Here is a 22,198-nt window from a genome sequence, read left to right as displayed (position 1 = left end):
TATGTGCCTGTCCTTTCTCTGTCTCTGTGTGTATATGTGCCTGTCCTGTGTCTCTGTCTCTGTGTGTATATGTGCCTGTCCTGTGTCTCTGTCTCTGTCTCTGTGTGTATATGTGCCTGTCCTGTGTCTCTGTCTCTGTCTCTGTGTGTATATGTGCCTGTCCTTTCTCTGTCTCTGTGTGTGTATGTGGTCTCTCTGTCTCTCTGTGTGTGTATGTGCCTGTCTCTGTCTCTGTGTGTATATGTGCCTGTCCTTTCTCTGTGACTCTGTCTCTGTGTGTATATGTGCCTGTCCTTTCTCTGTCTCTGTGTGTATATGTGCCTGTCCTGTGTCTCTGTCTCTGTCTCTGTGTGTATATGTGCCTGTCCTGTGTCTCTGTCTCTGTGTATATGTGCCTGTCCTGTGTCTCTGTCTCTGTGTGTATATGTGCCTGTCCTTTCTCTGTCTCTGTCTCTGTGTGTGTATGTGGTCTCTCTGTGTGTGTATGTGCCTGTCTCTGTCTCTGTGTGTATATGTGCCTGTCCTTTCTCTGTGACTCTGTCTCTGTGTGTATATGTGCCTGTCCTTTCTCTGTCTCTGTCTCTGTGTGTATATGTGCCTGTCCTGTGTCTCTGTCTCTGTGTGTATATGTGCCTGTCCTGTGTCTCTGTCTCTGTCTCTGTGTGTATATGTGCCTGTCCTTTCTCTGTCTCTGTGTGTGTATGTGGTCTCTCTGTCTCTCTGTGTGTGTATGTGCCTGTCTCTGTCTCTGTGTGTATATGTGCCTGTCCTGTGTCTCTGTCTCTGTGTGTGTATGTGCCTGTCCTTTCTCTGTCTCTGTGTGTGTATGTGGTCTCTCTGTCTCTCTGTGTGTGTATGTGCCTGTCTCTGTCTCTGTGTGTATATGTGCCTGTCCTTTCTCTGTCTCTGTCTCTGTGTGTGTATGTGGTCTCTGTCTCTGTCTCTGTCTCTGTCTCTGTCTCTGTCTCTGTCTCTGTCTCTGTCTCTGTCTCTGTCTCTGTGTGTATGTGCCTGTCCTTTCTCTGGAACATTGTTTCTGGAGACTGAGCTTTTAAATCAATTCAGTCCTCTTTCTCCTTGCGGCTGATTGGCTGTGCGGGCTGCGGGCTGTGGGCTCGCCCAATGAGAGCGGCGGTTATTGGCGGGTGCGCGGTGTCCTGTGGTTACCCCGGGCTCCCTCCTCCCTCTCTCTCTCAGGGAAATCTCTTGTGTCTCCAGCAGCAAGGAAAAGACACTCTCCCAACAACAACAACAACAACAAAAAAGACATCGTCCTCAGCTACAAACAAAAACAAGGAGTCGCGGGGTGGGGAAGGAAGCAGAGAGTAAAATCCCACACACACACACACGAGAGAAAGAATTACCTGGGGACAAAAACAGAGGAGAAAATTCAGATGCAATCTCCAACAACTCTTCTTTCTCTTTCCCTTGTGAAGCTCCAAGCAACCAAGGCATTCATGCGGTAGAGGGACGGAAGGTAAGGAATGGGTTCAAAGGCTGGACGTTTTCTTTTGGGAGGGTGTATGTGTGTTAATGTGGCTGGGACTGGCACTCAGCAACTCACCCAGTTCTTTTTCCTGACATCCCCCCCCAACACACACACACACACACACACACACACACACACACACACACACACACACATCCACCCCCCCCCCCTCCAACATACACACATCCCCTTTTATCTTTTATCTTTATTCAGTAGTTATACCTTAAACCCTCCACATCCCTCCTCCATCTCTCTTCCCCCCCCCCCCCCCCGCTCCTCTTTTAACATTTGAGTCTGTACCAGGCAAGTGTAGCCATTGTGTGCGTTGTTGAATCCAGAGTGACACTTGTAGAGATTGTGAATGTTATTGTCTCTTTTATTGTGGCTCCTGCACTAACATTTATTTGTCTTTTTTCAACTATCTGAGGACACTCACCAATGATGTTGGTTCTTGTTTCTCTTTCCCCACCACATCTCGCTCCCCTCTGTTCTGTTTGAAATCTATACAAATGTGATAAACTTGGGTTACAAGTCTAGTGAAAAATATGTGAGGATTAGATCCAGTGTTATCTTGATGGAGTAGGCCTTAAAGGAGTTGTCTAACCCACCTTATTCAGGCTGAACCAAAATTAAACAGTGTGGTGTTTGTGTATGTTCGTGTTTAACATGTTGGTGTAAGCAGTGTTCATTCTCAGATTTACACTGAATGATAGTTTAAAGAAAACCTTACCAACATTGTGTAGGTTTTGGACTAAAACTCCCAGAAGGTCAAAGAAATTAGTTAAGAATGTTATTTGTTTAACTTCTTGCAGAAGCTAGGGACTGCAACTTCTCAACCCGTTATAGATCTTTAATTTAAAGAAAATGTAACATGAATGTTTTTGTGCATTTTTGTTACAGGAGTGGTTTTAATGAGTTTTATTTGTAGGTTCAGCCTTTGTTTAGCTATGTTCTTTTTTTAAAAAAGTAAAGTGGCTGTGATATATAATACAGTGTGGATGGCAGAGGTCGTTAATAGTTGAGATATGGGTGTGGAATGTGTATATTTTACTTTGGTTATTGAACACTTGGATTGTTGAATGTAAATAATGCTTGTTTACTCAGATGGTGTGATTCCAGTACATACAAATATTTGCTCACTTTGAAATAGTCTGATTCCTGATGAAGGGCTTATGCTCGAAACGTCGAATTCTCTATTCCTGAGATGCTGCCTGGCCTGCTGTGCTTTGACCAGCAACACATTTGCAGCTGTGATCTCCAGCATCTGCAGACCTCATTTTTTACTTGAAATAGTCTGTGTTCAGATATACAGAACAAGGGCAATAAAATATGTAAGGATTGAGAACCATGTACTGTAAAGTTTTGTTTTCATTTCTTTCAAGTGGTGAAAGTCAAGTAGCAACTTTGTAGAACAGACATAACTCCTACTTTCAGAATAAACAGGAATTCCCGTGGTGCCAATGACAAAATGCTGTGACTAATGCTTGAAGTGCTGATACTAAAATTGAATGGTATCTATATGTAAACAGAGGCTTTACACGTTTCAAGATGAGTGCAACAATAACTGTGAAACTGAGTGCTAGTGTGTTGCCAGGATTGTAATATAATCAAGGGGTTCAGATTTCATAAACTGAGAGCGTGTTTGTGAGCATCAACTGACTCGAGCCCCCAAGATTGGGTTACAGCCTGTAACTTACTCCAACGCAGCTGTTATGTTATGGCAGTGACTTTTTTTTGTACTTGTGGTTACTGTGCTGTGGTGTCTATTGTCTGTTGCAGTTCTTTTTGAAGAACGGGATGAGGGGTTATAACAGCTGTTATGGTGAAGGATCTAATGTATATATCCTGTGACAGGGGCTTGTCAAGCATGAAAACTTTCTGTTGGGCAGCTATATATCACTTAGTAATAACCATTAGGTAAAACATGTTGAGGGGTTGCGTAACTCGAGTAACTTCCCTTTACCTGCCTATTTTCTCTTTTCTTCCTCTCCTGAAAGCATTGACTACTTAAAGTCCTTACTGGCATCAGTTGCCCGCAAGTGCCTCATTCAAGCAGTAATTATTTATCTGTAAGTCTTGGTGGTGAGTGCTGGCAAGTTATTTGAATCTGGTGTTGGGGCATCGCAGCTGAGTCTGATGTCAGCAGATGTATAGTTTCCAGCTGGGGCCATTGGATAAAAATTGGGGTTGGGGATATTGATTTTTTTTTTTTCCCCCCATTTTCTCCAATCTGAATTCAGTTTGGTGGTCTGACATGACTGTGATTGAATTCAGCTAATAGAGCACACAGTGAGGATTGATCCCTGGATTTCTGTTTGCTTCTTAAGCTAACTGTATACATTTGCTAATACATTTTGAGGAAATCCCTCCCCTTATCTTCATCTCTTACTCCCCTACACACTGCTTCCCCAACAACATCACTCAAGTGTTTAGATTTGAAATATTCTTGCATGTGTATTTGCAAATACATATCAGCAAAGTCCAATGTGGTTTGAATTAGACGGTTTAACTTTGAGGAAGGCAATTGATCATTACTGCAGATTAGTTTTTTTCTGAAATGAGATATAGTGGGAAGTAAAATGATCTGTGATTTGTTTAGTGTGAATGATTTCATTGCTTTGCTTGCATTACAATCAAATGCACCAGAACAATGCTATGGCATTGCCATTCCATATCAAGAGCCCTTTCTTTCTATTCTAGTACAAATAGAACAATGCTCTCCCAAATTCTTTTGATTTTAAATTGCTGATTTAAAATACAAAGCTTCTTATTTGAGACTCATTGCTTAATTTGGGCAAATGTTGAGTACAGAACACTTAACTTTTACAATAGCTTTAATATGCTGTTGAAAGTGGCTCCTAAAATAAGATAATTAACTGTGTTGTAATTAATAATACTATTAAAATATTTTTATAATTTGAGGTCTTGAATCATGTGAACAGAATTTTGGTGTGCATTGCCTAATCAGTGAAGTACCAATCAGCAATGAGTATTAGTATTGTGCAATATATTGCTGAGGTTACACTTAGAACTACTTACTTCTAAAGGACATGGATGCGGTCAAAAAGGTGAAGATTACAAGATTAATTGTTCTGTCTGTAGTCTATCCATTACGTGACACATAGAACTATGATGAGTTAGTTCTGCATACTGGAGAATGAAAAATATATTTTAGACCTTTAAGATAAAACCAGAGAACTTCAATTGAGAAAATGCATTGAGGTTGCTCTTCAAAACAGGGCTGTAGTTCAGTACTATGGGCCTGGACCAATTATCCTTAGATAGAAAGTTCACACACTTCAGCAGAAGTCATGCACTTGTTCTAATTTTTGCCATTATGCACTAAATAAAATAATAATGAAAGCTGGTAAATTGGAAAAGCCATATCAATTCACTACATTTTTGGGGAGTCTGTGGTTACTGCCATAGACTTGAACCTGTCCTAAACTCTGTTACCAGCATCTTCATTCCCAACAGCTTTCATTTGCTTATTACCTCTGTGCTTGTTCAGTTGAATTGATTCTTGATCTAGGTGCTTTGATCTAAATCCTCATCCTTGTTTTCAAATCCCACTTTGCCAATCCATATCTCTGTAATCTTCTCCTTCCCGACAGCCAGCGTTCCTGCTAAACTTTGCTAGTAAATGGTCCTGCAGCTGCCTGAAAGGCACAGTACAGGCCTTGTTGATTGATTAATTACATGTGTGTGTGGCCATGCTGAAAAATTTAAAGAGATTGCAAACCAAAAAACAGCATGTGAGCAGCAACTAAGCTTTAAAGAGAACACTGTCTAGAACTTTGAGTTCTCTGCTTTTCCAGTTCTGGCATCGTGAGCATCCTTTTTTTCCAATCAAACATTGGTAATTATTCTTCAGGCGACTTGGCCCTAAACTTTGAAATATCCCCTCTCAACAAATTTATCTGTCACTGTGTGTCGCTCTCTTTCTGTATGTGGCACTCTCACTCTGTGTGTGACCCTTCCCCCACCCCTCTGCCACACTGTGTGGCCAGCCTTCCCCTTCCCTCTTTTCATATTTTTTTCTCTCTCTTGTAAGACATAGACAGGTAACCAAAAGCTTTGTCAAATATTTGCTTATTTGGATCAGTATCAATGCATTTGTTGTTGTAGTCAATAAGTCGTCAGTCTCATACTGTAGTTGATTGCTGATGTTCTCTGATGTGGTCCACTAAGATATTTGCATTATTAACCATTTGATGCTCGGCGAAGGTATAACACCTCCTTTCAGTTCAATTTTATGTGTAACAATGTCCTTCATTCCAAATACAATTGAAGACACAAAACCTGTAAAATGTTGTCACGTTTACTTACACAGAATATAGAACGTTGCAGCACAGTACAGGCCGTTCGGCCCTCAATATTAACTTAACTCAATTCTATAACTTAAGCAGCTGAAATGAACGTAATATTATTGGGGAAGGAATTTTACATAATCCTCTCAGTTCAGGACAGAATGTGAAAAGTAAGTTGAACAGTGAGTTAAACTGGCCCTTTTTCATTTTGATAATCAAGTTTCAAATCTAGGCCGATAGGAAAAGGCGTTTTATTGTGTCTGCTGCTTGTAAATTTTCTAAAATGAGTTAAAGCCGGTTCCTCCTGGACTTGTCTGTAGCCCTGAAACCTCGGATTAAATAGGCATTAAGATTGCCAAATTTGCTGAGAGGCCATACAGATAAGAGTGGTGTGGCAAATGCACAGTAATGAATGATTTTCTAAGACTGAGCTTAAGGCTCACTGGTAGTGCAAAAGGAAGTTTGCTGTGGGACTACCTAGTGCTGAACTTGGCCTGGCAGTGCTTGATTAATCAACTCCTGATGGCTGATGCAGACATAGTGGACAAGAGGCACACTGTCCTGTCTGATGCTTATCAGGCAACTAAAACTAAAACATCTGCTATATCTGACAATCATTCCAGGAGTGTTTTGATGCTTTTGTGGGTGCTTCCATTTTAATAATAAAAGCTTGCTCAAGTATTTCCAGTTAATGACTGTTCAAATCAATTGTTAAACATCATGTTGTTTTGGTTAGACAACATTGAATCTAATGACTCAGTGTTGATCTATTTTTTAATCTATTGTAAATTGATGTGGAATAGGTTTATCAGCTATTTATGTGATTTAACAGACTAGCCTCACCTTTGAGTTCGCAATTTATGAATTTGGACATCCACAACTTATTCTGTCTGGATCGAAAACAAAACATTTTACAGTTGTGTTTATGTGCCTTGATAGGGGAGAAAGGGTGAGGCTTGATGGTAGGCGAGGTTTAAGATAATAGGATTGTATATTATAATTTCAAACGGTCTTGTAAATGTACTGGTGTTTTACACAGCAAACATATGTCTGTATTGGATTTATTATGAATTTATGCTGATGTTTTGTATAAAAATTCGATCAATGTGCAGATGTTAATCTCTTAGATTTGAATGAGAAGTGGTTGGTTGAGGTTGTTTCACAATAAGAGACTGCATGTTCATAGAACCAGATTGCAGAATAATGTAGTTTTGGAACCCAAACTATTACCAAGCTTAATCTGAAACACCCACCACTTCAATATTATTTTCCCACTCTAAGAGTACAGTTTCTGTATAGTTTCTGGATGGCCAGCTGCATAAAAGTGAGGTACAATCATAAATCATACATTTTGGTGATGTGTAGGGGATGCAAACCTTTGATATAACTTTGTGCTTTTTAATATTTGATTCGTAAAAGTAATTGCATCTGCTGTTTACTTTTGCATTCACCTGTCACTTGCCTGTATAACTGCTTATCAAAATGGCTCAAGGTATATTCAGGTAATTTATAGTTTTAACACTTTTCAGTTATATCGTTTTGTTAATATAAGTTAGCTGGAGTTTGTATTTGAATAGTTTTTAAATTAATTTTCTTATTGAAATGATTCAGGAAACAATAAAAATAAAATGAGAAATTGCTGGAAAAGCTCCTTGGGGCTGACAACATCTATGGAGAGAATGCAGAGTTCCCTTTTCGGGTCCAGTGACCCGTCTTCAGAGCCATTCCTTGTTTTTTTTGTTCAAGAAACAATAGGTTGTACATCCCAAGTTTGTTTATTTGTCATGCTGTGTGTGAGTTGTGCTGCCATTTGTGGACATTGTAGGCTTAAAACCAGTAATAACTGCTAACACCTTGGGTAACAGTCCTTGGCCATCTGTTGTTTCATGGAAAATACAGCTTATGTTTTAGATCTTGCTTGGATGCATAGAAAGAGTCTGAAAATTCTATTATTTGTGCTCAAAGGCATGCAAAGAATCTAAGGTGCATAAGTCTCAATGTATTAACTAAAGACCTGTAGAATTTATGGATGCAATTGATGTGTACAAGCTTCCTGCTTCTCTTGTATTTGTAGTTATTTTCTAAATCTGCTCCATAACAGCTTTCTAAAAAAAAATTATACCGCCTACACGTTGGATACGTGTTAAAAGTGTGATTATGCAAAGTGTTATATTTAAATGTGTCAAGTTTAATAAATTTGTAAATATTGAATAACTTAAATTCCATGGTTTTTCTTAAAATGTTTAATTTCACTTAAAATATTTTTTACAGATAAGTAGTTTATTTTTAAACATTTTGTACTTCGCATGCAAAGCTATTATAAACTTTGCAGGAGCACACCGATCTAGGCTCATGTGATAATATATCTATTACAAAACATCCTTCCATCTCATGTATGTAATCTCTTTATCAAATGATCTATAATAATTTTTTCTAAATATTTATAGAATAAACATTTGTTGAAATTTTGTCCATTGTGCTTTGTATGTGAATTAAAGATGTAATTTTGACATTTTGCTTGCAGAAGTTAAAGTGATGGTAATCTTAGTGAATATTTAGGAGCAATGGTTTTGTGTTTCTTTCTGTCTGGAAACAGAATATGCATCTAGTGGCGTGAGCTGTTGTTTGTGAAAATGCCCCATTTTTGATGAGGGGTGGTTTCATCATTGTAAAGGGAAAGCACAACCATTGTCCTCACTGAGTTTGGTGGTACAAGAATGGTGTCAAGACGCAGTGCAGAAACAAAACCTGCATTTGACAAAACATGAGCCAACAACTTTCCTGTTTATTCTTCAAAGACCATTATTCAATCATCACTTATGCCCATGATTGCTGGCAAACTATTTGGCAGGTATGGGCAATGCAGCCACACCTCTGTGCAACACATGTAAGAACCTTGACTTGATACTTTCCTCCACCTGCCACACCTTACACGCACCACCTCCACCACCACTACAGCCAATGCCCTCCAAAACAAAATCTGCCGGCTATTATCTGCAAATTCAATGTAGCCGAGATAAATATTACAAGGTTGTAAAGGCATGCAGGCTGTCAAAGAACTATGTTTTATTGATGCTACAAACACTTTAAAGAGCTTTAAGTGATCAGAAATGGGACTAAACCATGCATTTTTTGTAATTTGTATGTCTATTTCTTTGAAATTGTGCTTATATTTGCTTTCTTCTAGATAAAAGTCACTTTCCATCCTATTGGCTTCATATGTGTCCAATTCATGTCTGTGTGCTGTACTCTAAGTTACTAGACCATTTATTTGTGGGAGATATCATGGTTTTACTCTTAACTCTTTCTTCACCCATGTGTACTTGTACAGTTCTGTTAGAGGTTGGTGAGATCACTATACTGAGGCCATGTGGGGCACTCCCACCCCATTTCTTCCGTTTTGCCTCCTACTATCTTGATAATCTTTTTATGATCTTAAAATAATCATTGCACCATATTCTCTGTGCATGTTTACACATTTCCATTTATAAATTCTTAGGATTCTTTCAATATACTGAAGAATCCTATAACTTTTATTTATATAGGATTAAACTGGATGACTTGGTCAGTGTACAGTTTAACTGGAAACAACTTTCGCGTTATTTTGTAGCCCATTTGTTATCATAGTGGACAGTCTGAGACCTTTTTTAAAAGATGCTTTTATTGTTAGTATCTGAAACTTACTGTCATCATTACTTTAAAAAAAACCACAATGAAACTCAAGAATCCCCCAAATCATATACCGTTCATTTCATTGTTCATGTATGTAAACCAGAACACTATTAGTTTACTAACACCAACTCCAGAGTTAATGTTGACACTAGTTATTCGAATGAAGGGCTTTTGCCCGAAACATCGATTCTCCTTCTCGGATGCTGTCTCACCTGCTGTGCTTTTCCAGCATTACGCTCTCGACTCCAATTGTTTGAAGCTACATTTGCATTATGTTAGGTGACACCACTTCCAAATGTCATTTTGTTACACAGCTGGCAAGATAAACTTGCCTGATTTTCTATGGTTGGAGATAATAGTGACAATTCATCCACACCAATTTATCCTAATTACCTTTAGTGAATCTGGTATTCAGCATTGACTGCAAAGACCTTGGGAGTATAAACTTGTTTTTAATATTGCTGTACTTATGCTACAGAGCCTTGAAATCACAATAGCAGTGAAATAACAGAAATGAAGTGAAACTGCCAGACTTAATAAAACCTGCTACAGGGAGAATCAATTTTTTTTTTAAAAGAAAATGTTTTTTCTCAGTCGTTGGCCATAGTGCATTTGGCAAAATTAGTTTGATGTTCCCAATAGCTGCGTAAGATTTCATCAAAATCTAGTGGCTTTCGCATTGTACAAGAGAAATTTGAGTGTTTTACAACCATATCTGTTGAGTTACATCAGCTGGTTTAAAAAACTAGTTATTTCCTTACAATCAGATTGATTTAGCAGGAGCACGCATGGAAGGATAGACTCCTGATATAAGAACCAAGTATTAATTTGGTAACTTGCCCTAATGACCATTCCTTTTTGTACGAGCTGGTTTTGTCCAGTTTAAAAAGAAGGAATTCACCATTTTATTTTCAAATTTCTTTGTCTTTTCTACGTTGCCATTCTTCCAGTGTCCCCAATCTAACTGACAGGGGTTTGGGTGGGGTCAAAATGTAGGAAGTCTGATTCTGTCTCTGCTTTGAGACAAAAATACTGCAGATACTGGAATCCAGTAGACAGGCAGGAATCTGGAAGAACACAGCAAGCCAGGCAGCATCAGGAGGTGGAGAAGTCGATGGTTCGGTCCAGAAAAGTCGACTTCTCCACCTCCTGATGCTGACTGGCTTGCTGTGTTCTTCCAGACTCCTGCCTGTTTACGCTGGCTCTTCTTTAAGCAAGGATTATTGGATAGTGAGTAATTGCTGCAGACTATAGAAGAAAGAAATTTTGCTTTTCCCTCTTTCTAATCAATGTACGCAAAGGTGAATTGAAATGTTGCTACCTGGCTGAGATGATCTATAGACTGGTAATTGAACCTGCAAGTTTCCTGACCTCTGCCTCAGTTGCTAATTTCCTTAATAAACTTTTCTCTCTAACTTCACCTCTGAGTTCTGGTTTTGTGATTTGTGTAAAATCCTGAGGCAAAAATCTAAGGATGACTAAACAAATTCATAATGCCTGGGTTTGACTTTGGTTTAAGAAATTTTATTTGTGGCTTTACTGCAAGCTTAATTGATAAATGCAATATCAAGTGAAATATCAAATGAACAGGACAGTAAGATTCTACATTCAGTTCATGCGCAGTTCATGCCAATAAATCTGGGATAAATATTTAATTATAGATTAGGGAGGAGAAACACCATACTGGGTTACATTTCCTGAATTCCACCCAGTTTGCTGAAAAGTGACCTGTGATGACTTTATTTACTGCCTGGTTTCATACAGAGATTATATTTACTTAAGGAAGTAGCCGAGGACAGTGAGCAACTGTGAAACCTTGGACTAGCAATTACAATGTCTTTAGAAACAAAGCTGATTGGAGAAAAATCAATTTATGAATGCTGTTGCAAAGAAAACTTCCTTTCCATATTCAACCCCAACATTTTACTTTGATCCATTCGGAGTCTTATACTTCAATCAGCATCTTTGAGTTTTAAGTTTTCTTTACTGTTTAGAAATATCTACCAGTGCTTATTTTGGGTATGAGGTATCTGAGCGTTTGACTCAATATATGAATATATCTTTGTAAAATTGCTTGGTAGTTGATGTCTCTTCTTCATAGGATGGCATGGATCAGAAATTTGTATAGGCAAACCATGTTAAGCATTGGGCAATACCAGTATTCCATCTGAGGACCAAATGTATTACTAGATGCCTAACCCCGCCCCCACGCCGATCTCCGTTCGCACGCCTAACTCCGCCCCTACGCCAAACCCCACCCCCGCCCCGATCTCCATTCCCGTCCCCACTCCCAGCTCCAGCCCCACACCAGGTCCTAGCTCCCAGCCCTGCCGTGTTTTCACCATCCCTCCAGAACTACCCCTCTCTAAGGATGAAAGATCAGTCCTCGGCAGAGGCCTCACCTTCATTCCTCTACGCTCTCGGATTAACGAATTCAACACGCGGTGAGACATCGAACAATTCTTCCGCCGACTACGCCTCCGTGCCTACTTCTTCAACCAGGATTCTCGCCCATCCTCTGACGACCCCTTCTCCCGCCTCCAACACACCCCATCCACCTGGACACCCGTGCTGGCCCCTTACCTGCCCTCGATCTCTTCATTGCCAACTGCCGCCGCGACATTAACCACCTCAACCTCTCCATCCCTCTCACCCACTCCAACCTCTCACCATCGGAACGTGCAGCCCTCCACTTCCTCCGCTCCAACCCCAACCTCACTATCAAACCGGCAGACAAGGGAAACGCGGTAGTAGTTTGGCGCACCGACCTTTACACTGCTGAGGCTAAACGCCAGCTCGCGCCTCCTTCTACTGCCCCCTTGACCATGATCCCACCTCCCACTACCAAACCATCATCTCCCAGACCATCCATAACCTCATCACTTCAGGGGATCTCCCATCCACCGCCTCCAACCTCATAGTCCCACAACCCCGCATCGCCCGTTTCTACCTCCTGCCCAAAATCCACAAACCTGACTACCCTGGCCGATTCACTATCTCAGCCTGCTCCTGCCCCACCGAACTCATTTCTGCATACCTCGACACGGTCCTGTCCCCCTTAGTCCAAGAACTCCCCATCTACATTCGGGACACCACCCACGCCCTCCACCTCCTCCATGATTTCCACTTCCCCGGCCCCCAATGCCTTATCTTCACCATGGACACATCCAGTCCCTGTACACCTCCATTCCCCCATCACAAAGGACCCAAAGCCCTCCACTTCTTCCTTTCCCGCCATACCAACCAGTACCCTTCCACTGATACCCTCCTTCGACTGACCGAACTGGTCCTCGCTCTGAACAACTTCTCTTTCCAATCCTCCCACTTCCTCCAAACCAAAGGAGTAGCCATGGGCACCTACGTGAGCCCCAGCTATGCCTACCTCTTTGCAAGATATGTGGAACAGTCCATCTTCCGCAGCTACACTAGCACCACCCCGCACGTTTTCCTCTGCCACATCGATGACTGTATCGGTGCTGCCTCGTGCTCCCACGAGGAGGTTGAACAGTTCATCCACTTTACCAACACCTTCCACCCCGACCTCAAATTTACCTGGACCATCTCGGACTCCTCCCTCCCTTACCTAGACCTCTCCATTTCTATCTCGGGCGACCGAATCGACACGGACATTTACTATGAACCGACCGACTCCCACAGCTACCTAGACTACACCTCCTCCCACCCTGCCCCATGTAAAAACGCCATCCCATATTCCCAATTCCTTCGTCTCCGCTGCATCAGCTCCCAGGAGGACCTGTTCCAATACTGAACAACCCAGATGGCCTCCTTCTTCAAAGACCACAATTTCCCCCCAGACGTGATCGACGATGCTCTCCACCGCATCTCCTCCACTTCCCGCTCCTCCACCCTTGAGCCCCGCCCTTCCAATCGCCAACAGGACAGAACCTCACTGGTCCTCACCTACCACCCCATCAACGTCCATATACATCATATCATCCGTCATCATTTCCGCCACCTCCAAATGGACCCCACCACCAGGGATATATTTTCCTCCCCTCCCCTATCAGCTTTCCGAAAAGACCACTCCCTCCGTGACTCCCTTGTCAGGTCCACACCCCCCACCAACCCAACCTCCACTCCCGGTACCTTCCCCTGCAACCGCAAGAAATGCAAAACTTGCGCCCACACCTCCTCCCTTACTTCCCTCCAAGGCCCCAAGGGATCCTTCCATCTCCACCACAAATTCACCTGGACCTCCACACACATCATTTACTGCATCTGCTGCACCCGTTGTGGCCTCCTCTATATTGGGGATACAGGCCGCCTACTTGCGGAACATTTCTGAGAACACCTCTGGGATACCCGGAACAACCAACCCAACCGCCCCGTGGTTCAACACTTCAACTCCCCCTCCCACTCCAGCAAGGACATGCAGGTCCTTGGACTCCTCCATTGCCAGACCATAGCAACACGACGGCTGGAGGAAGAGAGCCTCATTTCCCTCCTAGGAACCCTCCAACCACAAGGGATGAACTCCTATTTCTCCAGTTTCCTCATTTCCCCTCCCTCCACTTTCTCAGTCCCAACCCTCGAACTCAGCACCACCTTCCTAATCTGCAATCTTCTTCCTCACCTCTTTGCCCCCACCTGCACTCCAGTCTATCACCCTCACCTTAACCTCCTTCCACCTATCGCACTTCCAACACCCCTCCCCGAAGTCCCTCCTCCCAACCTTTTATCTTAGCCTGCTTGGCACACTCTCCTCATTCCTGAAGAAAGGCTCATGCCCAAAACACCAATTCTCCTGCTCCTTGAATGCTGTCTGACCTGCTGCGCTTTTCCAGCAACACATTTTCAGTACTAGATGTCTCTCACTGGTTCTGGGCATACTGTTCTATGGGGGTCTGAGAACCAAACTGAAGTCCTCATTACATATCTGTTTAAAGCACAATTAGTCTAGTTGACACTGACCTGAGTTTGCTCTCAGTGCTGACCCAATGAATGACACTAGCTATTCATTATGTTTATAGCTGCTCGTAGATATTCTGTGCAATTTTAAGTGGCAATTTAGTCATCTGGGAAATTGTGCAGGATGATACCTCTACAGGATATCTGGGACCTTTTGTGAACTTAAAAAGTGACGATCTACCTGTTCAACTAATCAGATTGAAGAATATTTACTGAGACACTCAGTGTCAACAAGAATGTGAAAACTAGTATATTTAACTCAATATGAATCATATAAGGTAAACTAAAGAAAGGGAAGCAAAGATGAAATTGAGAGAGATTTGAAAAAAGTGGGGAAAAATCAATTTTAAAATCCTTCAATAATAAATAAAACCTCTAATACTTGTAAAAATAAATCTTCCATGCTGGAGAGATCATTTGGCAGTAATTAAAACTTAGAATGACATTAAAAAAAAATCACTTTTACTAGAATGGACAAGTTCTAAGGTTTTCTGTTATGCTTTGTGAGCAGCTAATGCACAGTTTCACTTCTTTCCTGTTTCAATCCTGAATCTATTGTTGAGGTACCATTTGTAGCAAAGCTTTTAGCAGAACGGGGCAAACAGGATTGAATTTCCTTATTTTTGCTTTTAACTGTAAATGTGCTGATGTTGGAAGTTTATTTCATAATTGTGAACACAGCTAACGTCACCATTATTCTCTGGGCCAGAATAACTATTTTACTACAACAAAACAAAGAGCTGTGAATCCTGGAGATCTGAAACAAAAGCAGAAATTGCTGGAGAAACACAGCAGGTTTGGCAGCACAGAGTCATAGAGATGTATAGCACGGACACAGACCATTTGGTCCGACTCATCCATGCTGTCCAGATATCCTAAACTAATCTAGTCCCCTCATTCAGGAAGGGGAGTAGCGATAACCCTGGTAATTATAGACCAGTAAGCCTTACTTCAGTTGTGGGTAAAGTGTTGGAAAAGATTATAAGAGGTAGGATTTATATTCATCTAGAAAGGAATAATTTGATTAGAGTTAGTCAACATGGTTTTGTGAAGGGTAGGTTGTGCCTCACAGACCTTTATTGAGTTGTTTGAGAAAAGTGACCAAACAGGTGGATGCGGGTAAAGCGGTTGATGTGGTACGTATGGATTTCAGTAAGGTGTTTGATAAGATTCACCACAGTAGCCTATTGTACAAAATTCAGAGCATGGGATTGAGGGTGATTTTGCGGTTTGGATCAGAAATTGGCGAGTTGTCCGAAGACAGGGTGGTGGTTGATGGGAAATGTTCATCCTGCAGTTCAGTTACTAGTGGTGTATTGCAAGGATCTGTTTTGGGACTACTGCTGTTCGTTAGTTTTATAAATGACCAGGATGAGCGCTTAGAATGATGGGTGAGTAAATTTGCGGATGACACTAAAGTTGGTGGAGTTGTGGACAGTGTGGAAGGATGTTGCAGGTTACAGAGGGACATAGATAAGCTACAGAGCTGGCCTGAGAGGTGACAAATGGAGTTTAATGCGGAAAAGTGTGAAGTGATACAATTTGGAAGGAGTAACAGGAATACAGTGTACTGGGTTAATAGTATGATTCTTGGTAGTGTAGATGAGCAGAGAGATCTGTGTGCAAGTGCATAGAAAGTTGCCACACAGATTGATAGGGTTGTTAAGAAAGCATATGATGTATTAGCTTCTATGGTAGAGGGATTCCGTTTCAGAGCCATGCGGTCATATTGCAGCAGTACACAACTCGGGTTGGGTCGCACTCTGAGTACTGCATACAGTTCTGGTCGCTGTGTTATGGGAAGGATGTGGAAGCATTGGAATGGGTGCAGAGGAGATTTACCAGGATGTTGCTTGGTATGGATGGAAGGCCTTATGAGGAAAGGCTGAGTGACTTGAGGCTGTTTTCCTTGGATGGTGATGGCTAGCACAAGGGGACATTGCTTTAAATGGATGTGTGATAGTTAAAGTTCACATGTCAGACATAGTTTCTTTACTCAGTAGTAAGGGCCTGCAACAATAGTAGACTAGCCACCTTTAAGGGCATTTAAATGGTCATTGGATGAGCATATGGATGAAAATGGAACAGTGTAGGTTAGATGGGCTTCAGATTGGTTTCACATGTTGGCACAACATTGAGGGCTGAAGGGCCTGTACTTTGTTATAATGTTCAATATTCTATTTATCAGCACTTGGCCCATATCCCTGTAAACCCTTCCTATTCATATACCCAGTGAAAAGAAAACATGGTTACCATTTTTGTGTCCCAAGACCACTTTTTGGAATTATTAGCAGCTAGGAAAATATGGTATTTTATAAGGCCATAAGAGCAGAAATTTCTGCTATTCGATCATGGCTGATCGGTTTTTCAACTCCATTTTCTGGCTTTTGCCCTGTAACCTTTGATCCCCTTCACAATTAAGAACTTATCTACCTCTCTTTAAATGTACTCCATGACCTGGCCTCCATCGTCCTCTATGACGATGAATTCAACAGATTCAGTGCTGTCTGGCTAAAGACATTTCTCCTTGTCTCAGTTCCAAAGGGTCTTCCCTTTAAGGCTGTGCCCTCACGTTCTCATCTCTCCTGCCAATCAAAACAACTTCCTAATGTCCACCCTGTCCAGGCCATTCAATTATTCTTCTAAACTCCATCGAATATAATCCGAGTCCTCATATGTTAAGCTTTTTGTTCCTGGGGTCATTCTCATGAACCTCCTGTGGACCCCCTCCATAGTCAATACATCCTTCCTGTGTATGGCTCCAACATTGCTTGCAGTGCTCTAAATGTGGTCTGACCAGAGCCTTATAAAACCTGAGAATTCCATCCCTGCTTTTATATTCTAGTCCTCTCGAGATGAGCGACAACATTGTATTTGCCTTCTGAATTATCAACCCAACCTGCAAGTTTACCTTAAGAGAATCCTGGACTAGGCATTCCAAGTCCATCTGCTCTCCAGATTTCTGAAATTTTTCCCCATTTAGAAAACAGTACATGCCGCTATTCTTCCAAACAAAGTGCATGACCTCACCTTGCCACATCGTACTTAGAGTCAGAGTCCTACAGCACGGAGACAGGCCTTTTGGTCCATGCTGACCAAAGTGTCCACCAATGCTAACCCCATATCTCTGCACTTGGCTCATTTCCTTCTAAGCAGAAAATGTGTTGCTGGAAAAGCGCAGCAGGTCAGGCAGCATCCAAGGAGCAGGAGAATCGTGTTTCGGGCATGAGCTCTTCTTCAGGAATGAGGAAAGTGTGACATTTCAGGAATGAGCCCTTCTTCAGGAGTGAGGAAAGTGGGACTTTCCTCATTCCTGAAGAAGGGATCATGCCCGAAACGTCGATTCTCCTGCTCCTTGGATGCTGTCTGACCTGCTGTGCTTTTCCAGCAACACATTTTCAGCTCTGATCTCCAGCATCTGCAGTCCTCACTTTCTCTATTTCCTTCTAAACCTTTCCTATCCATATATTTATCCAAATGTCTTTTAAATGTTGTTAATGTACCTGCCTCAACCACTTTCGTTGGCAACTCATTCCATATGTGTACCACCTTCTGCCACGCCCACGTCTTAGCCCACTCTCCTAACCTGTCTAAATCCTTCTGCGGCCTCTCTGCCTCCTCGGCACCACCTGTCTCTCCATCTATCTTTGTATCATCTGTAAACTTAGCCAGACTGATTGAAGTCAGGCTAATCAGTTTATAAGTTCCCATCTTTTACTTTACTCCCTTCATAAACAGGGGAGTCATATTAGTAATTTTTCAGTCCTCTAGGACCTTCCATGACTCCCGTGTGTTGCAAAGCTAGTCCATTTTTCTAAAAGCTGTTCCTTGACTCAAGGAGACTGTGTTCTTAATATTTTTTCAGAGGGGCAATAAACCAGGCCAAACTCCTATCAGTCTGGTTTGGTACAGAGATGAAAAGGACTTTGAGATGCCTTTTTATTATATGTAAACAGATGAGACTTCAGGTCAAAGTGGTCATGCTTTAGAAGTGACTTGTATAAAGAGAGGGGAGTGATCAGCTCTTTAGCTAGCTGAGCTGAGCAGTTTTAGTTTGGTCTTGAAATGGGAAGTTCAACAGAGAGCTGTGTGGAAACTCCCTCTTTCTTTCTGCCTTCAACTTCAACCTGTGCACGTGTTCCATTCATACTGGTTTTTAAAGTGAGTTTGCTTATTGTGACTGTGGTGGGTATTCGGAAACATAATTAAGTGTAGCTGGATAGGTTGAGTTCTGTAGGGGTTCTTTTATTCTGTTCTTTGTGTTTCATTGTGTGATTTTTGTGAATAAAGTTTTTTGTCTGTTTTAAAATCTAGTAGTCAAGTTAGCTATCTTACTCCGGGTAATTTTCACTGTACACTTACCAAGACAGATTGAAAAGTTAGGCTGTGTGCTCTTAAATATTTTTTGAGTGGTCTGGCCTAGTCCATAACAAGTGACACCTGAACAATTGAAATGATACAGCACAGAAGATCGGCATTTGGCCCAGCTTGTTCATTCCGACGCAAAGGCACTCGGATGCCCTTTCTAATCCTATCTTCCTGCACATGGCCTATAACTCTGCAGCTCACAGCATTTAATGTGCAAATACAAATACTTTTTTTGAAGCTTAGGGTCTCTGCCTTCACCACTAACTCAACTGTTTTTTCTCTTGAGATAAATCTTAATTCTCTTTTGAGTATTTCAGTTGCCTCCATTAGACCCAAGTCAGTGCATTCCAGATCTTAACCAATTGTACTATAGTTCTGTTGAGATGATGGAATGAAGGGTAATTTTAACCAGAGTACAACTTTTGTATTTGCTGATTTTTTTTTATTAAATAAGTAAGAATATCCAAGCTTGACAAGAAATGCAACTTCAATAATGTAGATTTTTACTGGACAGTCTGAATGTATACCTTAGTTCCAGAATACTCAAGTGAAGTGCCGGAAGCCTGGAGACTGGAGGTTGGCTGGCTTAGTGCCACTATTTTAAGAAAGGTGGGAAGGAAAAACCTGGGAACTATTGACTGGTGAGCCTGACATCAGTGATGGGCAAGTTGCTGGGGGAATCCTGAGGGATAGGATGTACATGTATTTGGAAAGGCAGGGACTGATTATGGCTTTGTGTGTGTGAAATCATGTTTCACTAAGTTGACTGAATTTTTTGAAGAAACAACAAAGAGGATTGATGATGGCAGAGCGGTGGACACGATCTATATGGGCTTCAGTAAGTTGACTAGGTTCTGCATGGTAGACTCGTTAGCAAAGTTAGATCTCATGGAATAGAGGGAGAACTAGCCACTTGGATGTAGAACTTGCCCTAAGATCGAAGACAGAGGGTGGTGGTGGTGGGTTACTTTTCAGACTGGAGCCCTGTGAGCAGTGGAGTGCCACAAAGATCAGTGGTGGGTCCATTGCTTTCTGTCATTTTATATAAATGATTTGGATGTGAACACAGGAGGTTGAGTTAGTAAGTTTGCAGATGATGCCAAAATTAGAGGTGTAGTGGACAGTGAAGAAGGTTAATTAAGAGTACTATAGGATCTTGATCAGGTGGGTCAATGAGATGGGAGTGGCAGATGGAGTTTAATTTGGATAAATGTGAGGTGCTGAAGTTTGGAATGACTTATCTTAGCAGGACTTATACACTTAATGGTAAGGTCCTAGGGAGTATTGCTGAACAAAGAGACCCTGGAGTGCAGGTTCATAGCTCCTTGAAAGTGGAGTCACAGGTAGATAGGATAGTGAAGAAGATATTTGGTATGCTTTCCTTTATTGGATAGAGCATTGAGTATTGGGGTTGAGAGGTAATATTACGGCTGTACAGGAGATTGGTTAGGCCATGATTGGAATATTGTGTGCAATTCTGATCTCCCTCCTATCGGATGGATGTTGTGAAACTTAAAAGGGTTCAGAAAAGATTTACAAGGATGTTGTCAGGGTTTGAGCTATAGGGAGCGGCTGAACAGGCTGGAGTATCAGAGGCTGAGGGATGAACTTATAAAAGTTTATAAAATCATGAGGGATGTGGATAGGGTAAATAAACAAGGTCTTTTCCCTGGGTTGGGGGAGTCTAGAACTAGAAGACATAGGTTAAGGGTGAGAAGGGAAAGATTTAAAAGGTACCTAAGAGGTAACTTTTTCATGCAGAGGGTGGTGTATGTATGGAATGAGCTGCCAGAGAAGTGGTGGAGGTTAGTACAATGACGACATTTAAAAAGTATCTATATAGGTACATGAACAGGGAGGGTTTAGAGGGATATGGGCCAAATGCTGGCAAATATGACTACATTAATTTAGATTATCTGGTTGGCAAGGATGAATTGGACTGAAGGGCCAGTTTCCATGCTGTACATCTCTATGACTCTAAGTGAATTTTTTGTTTATATTTAGGTTTTTCTGGTATTTTTGTCAGTGTTAGTCATGATAAAAAATGACAAATGCTTTGGATGACTGATGTCACAAGCATAGAATAGGCTGGATACAGGATAAAAGCTCCCTCTACTTCAATGCATTAATATGCTTCAATTCCAACTTAAAGCATGCCATCACTGAATGTTTTATTTTCTATATCAGCCATTCTTGCAGTCTGCCTGAGTGAGACACTCAAATTTACAGACAGTTCTCTGCTGGGGATTTGTGAAACTGTGAGAAATTGAAGTAACTAATTTGGTTAAGACGCTCAAAATCACTTTGCGTAGAACTCTTACAGCTGGCAACGTGAGAGGAACCTTTCATCTCATCAGTCTGGCCTGCATTTGAACCCTCGTCTTACATGAAAGGACAGTGTGTTAATCTACTGTGCTGAACAGTCCCATCATTTTCCTTTGCTCTGTGTAGAAGTCACCTCCTGAATCGGATTAAGGTTTGCTTATTTCCAGTGCCTCTCATGGTTTCGTTTAAGTTTTGAAAAAAATGTATTTGTTGCTGTGAAAATAGTTCTCTTTTAGTTTTACAGTCTGTTTCACTGACTATAATCACAGCTTTGGCATGACCACCCTAGCTGTACTTTTCATGACATGAGAGAAAAATCATCTTATTTGTTTTCTGATCATTTTTATCTTTCCTCCTTACACCTAACAAAATGAAATACAGCTGGTCCTACAAAAGCATCTATAGTCAACTGGTTAAATAATGCATACGAATGTTTGGAAGCAGAGAGAAACCACCTTTTTTTGTGAGAGCTTTTAATTTTAGGCAGATTAAATTAGAATTGAATGAAAAAATGTAGGTCATTGTGTGTTAGGAGGGAAAATGAGCAATGGTTCATTGTTACACATGAACACTAAAATTCTGTGGGAGAGTAAGAAAGATGGAGAATAAGTTCAGATTTTAAAGCTTTGCAGAGTACACATAAGATCATTATCTCTTTGTGGATGTCTAAGTTGAGGCAGATGTAAAAAATAACTGGGAAAATCAAGATTTTCAGTTGTACTTGAATTGCACTCTGTTGTAAGTGGTGTGAACTGAATAATGTTGGCTCTGATTTGGACTTATGTTGAAATTTTAAACATTTATTTAAAAGTGATAACTGCTTCAGCGATACTGAGAATGTGTCATATTTATAATGCATGTTGCTAAGAAATCTACAAAATTTACAGTACTTTGTTTTGGCTTGCAATAGTTGTGGTTACAGTTTGGAGTCTGAGTTGTATTTTTATGCTGTAGTTAATATTGATTAGGCCATTCGATCAATGTGAAAACAGCATCAAAATTTACCCAAATATTTGTCTTTGTTTCTTTCCCTCCTTTTTATCCTTCCTTTCCTTGAAGCTCTGACTTCAAATCACCTGTTAACTATTTTTAGTATCCTTTAAAT

The 22,198-nt window shown here is 41.2% G+C and overlaps 1 protein-coding gene across 4 annotated transcripts in view; it reads left to right on the top strand.

Annotated features, from left to right (window-relative positions):
- The first annotated feature begins 1,202 nt into the window (after positions 1–1,202).
- The window catches only part of rerea (arginine-glutamic acid dipeptide (RE) repeats a), a 575,418-nt gene continuing 554,422 nt past the window's right edge, over positions 1,203–22,198 (top strand). For all 4 annotated transcript variants that reach the window (XM_060851827.1, XM_060851826.1, XM_060851825.1 and 1 more), the window contains exon 1: positions 1,203–1,477. The gene's annotated coding sequence lies outside the window, so the exon portion shown is untranslated. The remainder of the gene's footprint in view (positions 1,478–22,198) is intronic.

Source organism: Hemiscyllium ocellatum, chromosome 37 (genome assembly GCF_020745735.1).
Source record: "Hemiscyllium ocellatum isolate sHemOce1 chromosome 37, sHemOce1.pat.X.cur, whole genome shotgun sequence".
Classification (NCBI taxonomy): domain Eukaryota; kingdom Metazoa; phylum Chordata; class Chondrichthyes; order Orectolobiformes; family Hemiscylliidae; genus Hemiscyllium; species Hemiscyllium ocellatum.
This window is presented reverse-complemented; position numbering and strand designations above follow the sequence as displayed.